The following is an 11,426-nucleotide window of genomic DNA, read 5'->3' as shown; positions in this document are numbered from 1 at the left end:
GTTGACACCTATTTTGGGGGGGGGACGGACACAATTCAATCCATTACACATGATACATCTTTTTCCATCCTTTTATTTACATCCTATTTGTATCTTTGAATCTGAAGTGTCTCCTGTAGACAGGGCGTAGTTGAATCTTGTCTTCTGTTGTTGTTTTTTAATCCAGTGTGACAATCTCTGCCTTTGATTGAATAGTTTAATCCACTTACATTTTATGTAATTATTGATATGGTTGGATTTATGTGTGACATTTTACTATTTTCTTTATGAATTGTGTCTTTTTTTCTCCTTGATTCTTCCTTTATTGCTCTCTTTTTCATTAGATGAATTATTTCTAGCTTAACACTTTTAATTTCTTTAATAATTTTTTAACTATAGTTTTTCATTATTTACTTAGTGGTTGCTTTAGGGCTTACCATATACATCCTAACTTAACAGAATCTGCTTTTTATACTAACTTTTTTCCAGGGATATGTAGAAATGTTGTTCCTATATTGTTATTGCAGTCTGTTTTCCCACTTTTTGTGCCATTATTGCTATACATATTAAGTCTATATATGTTACAAACTCAACAACACATTTTTATAATTATTATTTCATATATTTTTATGTATTTTACAGAAGCAGAGAGAACAAGTATATATTTATAGAGTTTGTTGTATTACCCTTTTTCATTTCTGATTGCCTTCATTTGTTTCCTGGGATTCAAGTTACCATCTCATGTCATTTCTGTATTCCAGTACAGCTTTGCTCATACCCACATCTTTTATTCTTGCAAAAATATTACACTGTTATATGTTCTAGATCCAACAATACAATTATATAAACAGTGTTTATACAATTACTTTTGAAAATTAATTAAAAGAAGAAAGACACATAAATATTCATCTATTAAAAAAACCCCATCGCTGTGGAGTCAATTCTGACTCATAGCTACCCTATAGGACAGAGTAGAAATGCCCATAGGGTTTCCAAGGAGCCCCTGGTGGATTTGAACTGCCAACCTTTTGGTTAGCAGCCGTAGCTCTCAACCACTATGCTGCCAGGTTTGCCATTCATCTGTACTGTCTTATATAATTAACATAATTACCTTTACTATTGCGTCTGTGTGTGTGTCAATCTGGAGAATTTTCTTTAGCATTTCTTGTAAGATAGTTCTGCTAGCAATAAATTCTGTTTTTTTTTTTTTTTATCTGAGAATGTATTTTGTCCTCATTTTTGGAAGTTAGTTTTTCTGGATATAAGATTCTTTATTGACAGGTTGTTTTTGTTTGTTTGTTTTGAATTTTTTTCCTTTCAACACTTTGAATATGCCATCCCACTACATTCTGTTCTCCTTGTTTTTTATAACAACTAAGCTGCTAATCTTATTGGGGTTTCCTTGTATGTAGTAAGTCATTTTTCTCTTGTTTTCTGTATTCTCTTTCTGTCTTTTACTTTCAACATTTTTACTATGATGTTTTTGAGTATAGCTATCTGTCCCTTTATGTTGCTTGGAGTTCATTGAGCTTCCTGGATGTGTATATTAGCATTTTTCTATTAATTTGGGGAGTTTTCCACCATTATTTCCTTGAATAATTTTTTTCTTTGCTCCTTTCTCTCTCTTCTCTCTTTCTGGTAGTGCCATTATGCATATATTGGTGCACTTAGTAGTGTCTCACATTTTTCTTAGGTTTCTCTCTATTGTCTTCATTTTTCCCCCCTCTCTGTTCTTTGGATGTGCAAAATCCCTGTCTCTGTCAGTTAAAATCCACTATTGAGCCTCCCTAGTGATGTTTTTGTTTATTATAGTTTTCAACTTCAGAATTTTCATTTGGTTCTTTGTAATACTTTTTATCTCTTTATTGGAATTGCCTGTTTGATGAGACATTGTCATCATACCTTTCTTTATTTTGGGGGGAGATGGTTTCCTTAATTTGTTTGAACATATTTATGATCATTGCTCTAAAGTTTTTTTTAATCTGACATCTGATTACTCTCACAGGTAGTTTCTGTTGCTTGCTTTTTTCTGGTGTGTGGGTTGAACTTTTTTGTTTCTTTGCATGTCTCCTAATAATTTTTGAAAACTGGACATATTAAATAATATATTGTACAGTCTCTGCATACTTATTTCCCTCTTCCTTCTCAGAGCTTGTCATTATTTCCTTGTTTATTTGTTAGTGTTCTGGCTGAACTATTTTAGTGAATTTTATTTCTTCCACAATGTGAAGCCTCTGATGTCTCTCCTCAGAGGGTGCAGCCTTAGCCATGTACCTGTTATCTTGGGATATATAATGAATTTGAGGGAATTTGGGAAATACAAAGGAAAAAAACATGGCCATGATATAACAGCATTGCATGACAAGCTATTTATTGGGGCTGGCACATTGACAGCCACACACAAGGGGTGGTACCCATAGAAGGAGTTATTCCAGAGGCAAGTGACACAAAGAGCCACCAAAAAGAGAAGAGGGCGTGAAAAACATGAGGCAAGAAGAGAAAAGAAGCGGAGAGAAAGCTCATTGGTCCCTAGGTTATATTCTCTGCAGCAAGGTGGGGAGCCTCTGGGTCAGAAAGTTCCAAAGGGGAGCAGGATCTTAGGGTTTCTATGACTACAGGATTTTTTCTTATCTAGGGCTAGCTGATTTTGGGTACACTTTCATGGGGTATACAAAGCAGGCAGGCTCTAAGTGGCCAGAAATATGCTTATTTGGGCTATTTTAAAAAACATTAAAAAAAAAAAACATTTGGCTATGTCCAAATTTGAGTTTGGCACTGAAGTCTTTATGTGCTAATAGCCTAAGGTGGCTATGAAGAAGTAAACAACTTGGGACCAATATACAGAGGCCATCTTAGGTTCATTTATATAACAGGATAACGGTGAATTTGCCTCTACAAGTATCACACCAGGTTGTTAGGCTCCACTAATTTTTGGCTGATTGCTCCATTGTCTTTGAAACTGCCCCAGTGCATAAATTCCTAAGAAGTCTGATGCAATTAATTTGGGACTGTTTGCAGTATTTTTGTTTTATTTACTTGTTTATTTTTCATTTATATATTCATATATTATAGAAATTTTGAGAAAAACAAAGGAAAATAAGATACTATAGGAAATTTAAAATCATTCATAATCATATTATATAAGCTAAGTAACCACCTTTTTACATTGTGTTTTCTTTCTTTCCAGTATTTTTCTAAGCATAATCAAATTTGGACCATTCTGTGCTTCCTTTATTTTATTTAATTTTTTTCCTTTTTTTTTTTGCTGTGCTTTTTGGTGAGAGGTTACAGAGCAAGTCAGTTTCTCATTAAACAGTACACATATTGTTTTGTGACATTGGTTGCCATTCCTATGATGTGTCAACACTCTCCCCTTCTTGACATTGAGTTCCCCATTTCTATTCATCTAGACTTCCTCTCCTTTCCCTGCCTTCTCATCTTTGCCCTTGGGCTGGTGTGCCCATTTAGTCTCTTCGTTGAAATAAGTGTGTTATTGTTTTACAGGCCAGTCTAATCTTTGGCTGAAGGATAAACCTCAAGAGTGACTTCAGTACTGAGTTAAAAGGATATCTGGGAGCCATACTCTTGGGGTTTCTCCAGTCTATGTCAGACCGGTAAGTCTGGTATTTTTTTGAGAGTTAGAATTTTGTTCTATGTTTTTCTCCAGCTCTGTCTGGGACCCTTTATTGTGATCTCTGCCAAAGCAGTCAGTGGTGGTGCCCGGGCACCATCCAGTTGTGCTGGACTCGACCAGATGGAGACTGTGGTAGTTGTGGTCCATTTGTCCTTTGGACTAATTTTTCCTTGTGTCTTTGGTTTTCTTCTTTCTTCCTTGCTCCAGACTGGGTGGGATGAGTTGACGTATCTTAGATGACCACTCACAAGTTTTTAAGACCCCAGATTCTAGTCAACAAAGTAGGATGTAGAACATTTTCTTTATAAACTATGTTATGTCAATTGAGCTAGGTGTTCCCTGAGACCTTGATCCCCAGCCCTCAGCCCCGTAGCTCCATCTCTCGGGGAGATTGGATGTGTCTATGAAGCTTCTACAACTTTGCCTTGGTCAGGTTGTGCTGACTTCCCCAGTATTGTGTGCTGTCCTACCCTTCACCAAAGTTACTGCTTATCTACTATCTACTTACTGTTTTTCCCTCCCTACCCCCCTCTCCCTCGTAACCATCAAAGATTGTTTCTTTCTGTGTGTTTTTATGATAATGAGTTTTTATAATAGTGGTCTCATACAGTATTTGTCCTTTTGTGACTGACTTATTTCACTCAACATAATGCCGTCCAGATTCATATGTGTTGTGAGATGTTTTGCATTGTTTTTTACGGTTGTGTAGTATTCCATTGTGTATATGTACCACGGTTTGTTTATCCATTCATCTGTTGATGGGCACTTAGGTTATTTCCATCTTCGCTGCATGAGTGTGCATATGTCTATTCGTATAACAGCTCTTATTTCTCTAGGATATATTCCCAGGAGTGGGATTGCTGGATTGTATGGTATTTCTGTTTCTAGTTTTCTAAGGAATCACCATATTGTTTTCCAAAGTTGTTGAACCATTTTACAGTCCCACAAGCACTGTACAAGAGTGCCAATCTCCCCGTAGCCTCTCTAACATTCGTTACTTTCTGTTTTTTGATTGATGCCAGTAATGTTGGGGTGAGATGATATCTCATTGTAGTTTTGGTTTGCATTTCTCTAGTGGCTAATGTCTTCTTTGGTGAAGTGCCTGTTCATATACTTTGCCCACTTTTTAATCGTATTATTTGTCTTTTTTTTGTAGAGGTGTTGGATTTTCCTGTAGATTTTAGAGATTAGACCTTAGTCAGATATATCACCCAATTTTTTTTCCCCAGTCTGTAGGTTCTCTTTTAACTCTTTTGGCGAAGCCTTTTAATGAGTGTTTAATTTTTAGAAGATCCCAGTTAACTAACCTATCTTCTGGTTTTGTATATTGTTAGTTATGGTTTGTATCCTATTTTAAGTGGTGTATTAGGGCCCCTAGTGTTGACCCTAATTTTTTTCCATGATCTTTATAGTTTTTGCTTTTATATTTAAGTCTTTGATCCATTTTGAATTAGTTTTTGTGTATGATATAAGGTATGGTCCTATTTCATTTTTTTACAGCTAGAAATCCAGTTTATCAGTACCATTTGTTAACAAGATTGCCTTTTCCCCATTCGATGGACTTTGGGCCCTTGTTGAAGATCAGGTGATTGTAGGTGGATGGGTTTACGTCTGGGTTCTCAATTCTGTTTCATTGGTCAGCATATCTGTTGTTGCTGCTTTGACTACTGTAGTTGTATAGTAGGTTCTGATGTCAGGTAGTGTAAGTCTTCCTACTTTATTCTTCCTCTTCAATAGTGCTTTACTTATCCTGGGCCTCTTCCCTTTCCATGTAAAGTTAATGATTAGTTTTTTCATCTCTTTAAAGAATGCTATTGGTATTTGGATTGGATTGCATTGTACTTGTAGATTGCTTTGGGTAGAAGTCACATAAGCATGCTATGTTTTTTGATTTATTTAGTTCTCTTTTGGTTTCTTGCAGTAGTGTTTTGTAGTTTTCTTTGTATAGGTCTTTTACATCCCTGGTTAGATTTATTCCCAAGTATTTTATTTTTTAGGAGCTATTATAAATGGTATCTTTTTCTTGATTACCTTTTCATTGTTCTCTTTATTGGTATATAGGAATCCAGCAACTGATTTTTGTATGTTTATCTTATATCCTGCTATTCTGGTGAATCTTTCTATTAGTTCCAGTAGTTTTCTCATGGAGTCTTTTAGGTTTTCTGTGTATAGCATCATATCATCTGCAAATAGGGACAGTTTTACATCTTCCTTACCAATTTGGATGCCCTTTATTTCTGTTCTGTGCCTTATCGCTCTAGCTAGGACTTCCAGTACAATATTAAATAAACCACGAGTGGTGATAAAGGGCATTCTTATCTTGTTCCTATCCTCAAGGGTAATGTTTTCAGCCTCTCTCCATTTAGAATGATGTTGGCTATTGGTTCCATACACATGCCCTTTATTGTGTTGAGAAATTTCCCTTCAATAACTAATTTATTGAGAGTGTTTTTCAGGAATAGGTGTGGGACTTTGTCAAATGCCTTTTCTGCATCAATTGAAATAATCATGCAATTCTTTTATTTTATCTTATTTATGTGGTGGATTATGTTAATTGATTTTCTAATATTGAAACATCCTTGCATACCTGGTATGAATCCCACTTGGTTGTGGTGTATTATTTTTTTGATATTATGCTGAATTCTATTAGCTAGAATTTTGTTGAGAATTTTTGCATCCATATTCATGAGAGATATTAGTTTGTAATCTTTTTTGGTGGTGTCTTTGACTGGTTTTGGTATCAGGGTTATGCTGGCTACATAGAATGAATTTGGAAGTATGCCTTTCTTTTCTATGTTCTGAAATAGTTTGAATAGTACTGGTATAAACTCTTTGCTGAATATTTGGTAGAATTCTCCAGTTAAGCCATCAGGGCCAGGTTTTTCGTTGTTGTTGTTGTTGTTGTTGTTTTTTACCTTTTCGATCTCTTGTTATGGATCTGTCCCGATTTTCAACTTCAGTTTGTGTTAGTTTGAGTAGTTGTGTGTTACTAGAAAAGTGTCCATTTCCTCTAGGTTTTCCAATTTCCAGGAGTACAGTTTTTCAGAGTATTCAGTTATGATCTTTTTTATTTCAGTTGGGACTGTAATAATGTCCCCCATTTCATTTCTTTCTTTTTTTATTATTGTACTTTAGATGAAGGTTTACAGGATAAATTAGGTTCTCATTAAATAATTAGTACACATATTATTTTGTGACATTGGTTACCAACCCCACAACATGACAGCACTCTCCCTTCTCGACCTCGGGTTCCCTATTACCAGCTTTCCCATTCCTTCCTGCCTTCTAGTCCTTGCCCCTGGGGTAGTGTGCCCCTTTAGTCTTGTTTTCTTTTATGGGCTTGTCTAATCATTGGCTGAAGGGTGAACACCAGGAATGGCTTTATTACTGACCTAAAAGTGTGTCCAGGGACCATAATCTCGGGGTTTCTCCAGTCTCTGTCAGGCCAGTGAGTCTGGTCTTTTTTTGTGAATTAGAAATTTGTTCTACTTTTTTCTCCAGTTCTGTCTGGAACCCTCTATGGTGATCTCTGTCAGAGCAGTCAGTAATGGCACCATCTAGTTGTGCTGGACTCAGTCTGGTAGAGTCTGTGGTAGTTGTGGTCCATTGGTTCTTTGAACTAATCTTTCCCTTGTGTCTTTGGTTTTCTTTATTCTCCTTTACTCCAGATGGGGCGAGATCAGTGGAGTATCTTAGATGGTCACTCACAAGCTTTTAAAACCCCAGACACTACTCACCAAAGTAGAATGTAGAACATTTTCTTTAGAAACTATGTTATGCCGATTGAGCTAGGTGTCCCCCAACACCATGGTTCCCACAGCTCCCCCCCGCCCCATTTCATTTCTTATTTGGGTTATTTGCTTCCTTTCCTGTTTTTCTTTTGTCACTTTGGGCAATGGTTTGTCTATTTTGTTGATCCTTTCAAAGAACCAACTTTTGTCTTTATTGATTCTTTGTATTGTTTTTCTATTCTCTTATTTCATTTATTTGTGCTGTGATTTTTATTGTTCCCTTTCTTCTGGTGCCTGTGGACTTCTTTTGCTGTTCTCTTTCTATTTGTTCAGGTTGTGTAGCTAATGTTTTGATTTTGTCCCTTTCTTCTTTTTTGATGTGTGCATCTATTGCTGTAAATCTAACCTCTGATCACTGCCTTTGTTGTGTCCCAAAGGTTTTGGTATGATGTGTTTTCATTCTAGGAATTTTTTGAGTCCATCTTTGATTTCTTCTGTTACCCAATGGTTTTTAAGCAAGGTGTTATTCAGTTTCCATGCTTTTGACTTTTTTCTTTGTTCTTCCTGTTATTAATTTCTACTTTTTTGGCATTGTAATCAGAGAAGATGCTTTGTATTGTCTTAGTGTTTTGGATTTTGTTGAGGGTTGCTTTGTGGCCTAAGATGTGGTCTATTCTGGAAAATGTTCCATGTGCATTGGAAAAGAATGTATACTTTGCTGTTTTTAGATGGAATGTTCTATATCTGTCTATGAGGTCAAGTTGGTTGATTTTGGCCTTCAGTCTTCTGTATCATTGTTTAATTTCTTTTTATATGTTCTGTCATTATCATTTACTGAGGGTGGTGTGCTGAAGTGTTCTACTATTATTGTGGCACTATCAGTTTCTCTTTTCAGTGCTGTTAGAGTTTGTTTTACGTGTTTTGAAGCCCTGTTGTTGGGTGCATAGATATATTTTATGGTTATGTCATCATGATGTACTGTCCCTTTAATCAGTACATAATATCCTTCCTTGTCTCTTATGGTGGATTTGCCTTAAAGTCTATTTTATCAGAGATTAGTACTGCCACTTCTGCTCTTTTTTGGTTGCTGTTTGTTTGATATATATATATATATATTTTACAGCCTTTAATTTTTAATATATTTTTGTCTTTGTTTCTAAGGTGTGTCTCTTGTAGACAGCATATTGATGGGTCATGTTTTTTTAATCTATTCTGTCACTCTCTGTGCATTTAAACCTTTTATGTTCTGTGTGATTATCAATAGGTGTGAGTTTATTGCTGTGATTTTGTAGTGCTTTTTTTGTGATGCTGACGTTTTCTTTTTTCCTCTTACTCTCCTGTGTTCAGTTCCTTTTGTTTGTGGGTTTTCTCTTCGTTTCTTTCATTTTTGTAGATTTTGTGTTTACTGAGACTATATATGCTTCTTTATTTTCTTGAGATTTGTTAACGTTCTTTGTGGTTACCTTGAAATTTACCCCTATCTTCTTAAGTTTCAACCAAGCTTTTATTCCTTGATATCACTTGACTTCCTCTTCATTTGTAACCAAAGGACTTCCTTTAATAATTCTTGTAAGTTTGGCTTGGTTTTTACATATTCCCTTAATTTCTGTTTATTGGTAAATGTCCTAATTTTACTATCAGATTTGAGCAAGAGTTTTTCAGTGTATATTATTTTTGGTTGGTAATTTTTTTCTTTCAAGGTTTTATATATGTCATCCCATTGCCTTCTTGCTTACATGATTTCTGCCTAGTAATCAGAGCTTATTCTTATTGTTTCCCCTTTATATGTAACTTTTCACATTTCTCGAGCTGCTCTCAGGATTCTTTCTTTGGCTTTGGTTTTGATGAGTGTGATTATGATATGTCTTGCTGAGTTTCTTTTGGGGTCTAACCTATATGGGGTTCATTGAGCTTCTTGGATGGTCAGCGTTTCATCTTTCATGATATTAGGGAAGTTTTCTGTTAGCAAATCTTCAATGATCTTTTCTTCATTTTCCATTTTCTTCCCCTATTCTGGAACTCCAGTCACATTGTACCCCATATAGTTAAGTTTTCTTAATTCTTTTCTCTTATTTTTACTCAAAGTGGTATCCAAAGATTTTTCTTCAATCTCACTGATTTTGTCTATTTTTTCCTTAATTTTGTCTGTTTTCCTTCATCTGTTTCCTAATCTCTTGGGGTTACTTTTGAGTTCCCTATCAGGCAGTTCCAGTGCCTTTTCTTCTACTAGAAGCTTATCTGGTGTTTTATTTTGGTGGCTTACTGGAGCCATCTGTCCCCGTTTTTAAATATATGTATGTTTTGATGTTGTCCGCTGTTTCTGAGACATTCAGGAATTATTTTCTTTGTTTATTGATTGTAAGTTTGTTTTGTCTAGCTTTTTTGTTTTATTTGGTTATGTTTGGGCATTCAGGCTGGGCATCTTTTTCTGCTTGCTTGTCTCTGGGCATGATGGTTCTCACAACCTTGTCCAGGTTGGCAGGGTTGGTTGCTTGGCTATGGTGCAGCAGAGCAGGTCCAGAGGGGGAGGGAGTGGGTTGGGTCATTTGTGGTATGAACTGGAACCTGTGAAGTGGGGCTGGGAGGCAGGGTGAAGCAGGGTCTGGTAGCCTGAAGGTCCACACTAGTGCAGGTTGGTGGTGCAATGCTTGGTGGGGTGGGCTTGGGCGGCACTGTGCAGGGGGTCCGGGGTCCTGAGGTTAGATTAAGTGCCTCTTGTGGGGCATGACACTGGGCACACAGTGCAGAGAGGTAGTAGGGAAAAAAAGAAGATGTGGTGTGCTGAGCTCAGTGAGAGAGAAAAGAAAGAGAAAGAAGAGAGAGAAACAGAAGCAAAAAATGAAGAAAAACTAAGTAAATAAAATAGTGATGTGGTGAGAGTCAGTGGGTGAAAGTGGAGCAGACCCAGGAAGGCTGTGTACCGGTGGCTATCTAGTCAAGCGGTGTGTCACAGCCCACCAAGAAAGGGCAAAGGCAGTGCACAGGGCTGGGGGGGGCAGGAGAAAAGACAGGAAGGAAGGGAAAGAGAGGTCAGGTACCAAAAAAATAACATAAAAAAAATATGGCACTGAGGGAACTGGGTGTTGGGGGTGAGATGGAACTGGGATGGCAGCCAGCTGGTATCTCTCTCACTGGGCAGCATAACACAGCCTCCCAGGAATGGGTGCAGGCAGCACAAGACCAGGTGCTCTGTCTTTTCTTGGAAGCTCTGTGAAGTTGCCTTCCCGTGCTCCTTGTCCAGGATCATTGGTGGCTATGCTCCAAGATGGCAAATCTTTGCCACATTAGCTGGCAGAGGACCTCCACTCCAAAGCTGCCCTTGTTCTCTGTTCTCTGTCAGATTCTTCTTCCATTCTGGGCTTGATCTACTTCTTTATTCCTTCATTTGATGTTTAGGGTTCCAGTATTGATGTTTGTCTGTTTTACTTAGTTTTTTGGGTCTTTGCTGCAGAGCATGGTGCTTCTGTCTATAGTGCCGTGTTGGCTCCACCTTTAGTAGATTTTCTTGAATAAATGCTTCTTCATTTGCTATATGCTTTTATGGCATTTTCACTGTGGAAGGTGTTCATGAAGCTCATACTGCCATTCTGGAAGTTACAGTCTTCCCACATTCTATTTATCTATCCCTGTTTTGTTGTGTTTGTGGCAGCTACCTTTTCTTAGTCTATTGACTTTATAGTGTCATTCATTGATCACAAATCCTTAATTTTAACAAAAATTAATTAATTGACATAGTCAAATTCATTAATTTTTTTACTTTAAGATTTGTACTTTTGAAGTCTTGTCCAAGAAATCAATTCCACCCTCAAGTAGAAAACATATTCTCCTACATTTTTCTTTCAGTAGCATCATACTTTTACCTTTCACAGGAGGTCTTTAATCAACCTTGATTTCATCCTTATATATGAGATATAATTACAACTTAATTTTCCTCTGAATATTTAGCCAGGTTTCCCACACCATCTTTTAAACATTCCATATTTTTCCCTTTGATTTGTGATACTATATCTAGCATATGAAATTTTTATAAATACATAATCTGTTTCTGTGTACCAAAAGCCCATTGCTGCTGAATCAATTCT

The sequence above is a fragment of the Elephas maximus genome, chromosome 19 (genome assembly GCF_024166365.1).
Source record: "Elephas maximus indicus isolate mEleMax1 chromosome 19, mEleMax1 primary haplotype, whole genome shotgun sequence".
In the NCBI taxonomy this organism is placed as follows: Eukaryota; Metazoa; Chordata; class Mammalia; order Proboscidea; family Elephantidae; genus Elephas; species Elephas maximus.
The sequence above is the reverse complement of the archived record's forward strand: the minus strand, read 5'-3'. Positions refer to the sequence as shown.